Consider the following 886-nt stretch of genomic DNA (forward strand, 5'->3'; position numbering starts at 1 on the left):
GGTGATACAAACGAAAAGTTTGCACCAGAGTCAAATAACACTTTAGCACGTATTGAATTCAGGAGAAAAGTACCTGTTACTACATCTGGCGAAGCTTCGGCCTCATTCTTAGTCATTTGGAAGGATCGTCCCTATGCCCCTCCTTGTCCTCATTGACTTCCAGTAGGTCTTCCCCCGAGTATTTGACGCATTACCTCCCATTGTTATCTGAGGATTTCTTAACAAGGGACAATTCGGTCGAATATGATCTGGGGAATTACAGTTAAAACATCTTTTGTTGGTTGGACAATTTCTGGACAAATGACCCGCTTCACCACATTTATAACATTTCCTCGGATCCATCTTACCCTCATCTTGAGGAACTTTCTCTTTGTTCTTCTGCTCAAATCTGTTATTATATTTTACAGTCTTGGATCCTCGAAAAGTCGAAGGTCCTTCCCATTTCCTTTTCTCAAAAACTTTACCTTCTGACTGTCTATTCTTGTTTCTTTCCGTCACCTCTGCCGCCTCTACCGTCAGTGAAAAGGTATTGGGGTTCATTGCAATAACAAATTCCCTGATTGAGGGCTTTAAACCCCAAATAAACCTTTCTATCTTCCTTGACTCAGTTGAAACGTAATGATCAGCAAAACGAGAGTATTCAATAAATTTCTCCGTATACTCCCGTATAGTCTTATTTCGTTGCTCCAATTTCAAGAAATCTTCTTCCATTTGTCTAATAGCAGTTTTAGGACAGAACTGATTCTTAAATCGATCCACAAATTCTATCCATGACATACTTTGTAACACATCCGTCCTGGTAGACGATTCCACTTCCCACCAGAATAAAGCATTTGATTTCAACACTGAAACAGCAAATCGTACCTTATCCGTTTTCGGGCATTGG

Source organism: Cynara cardunculus (assembly GCF_001531365.2).
Source record: "Cynara cardunculus var. scolymus isolate 2C chromosome LG 3, CcrdV1, whole genome shotgun sequence".
NCBI lineage: Eukaryota > Viridiplantae > Streptophyta > Magnoliopsida > Asterales > Asteraceae > Cynara > Cynara cardunculus.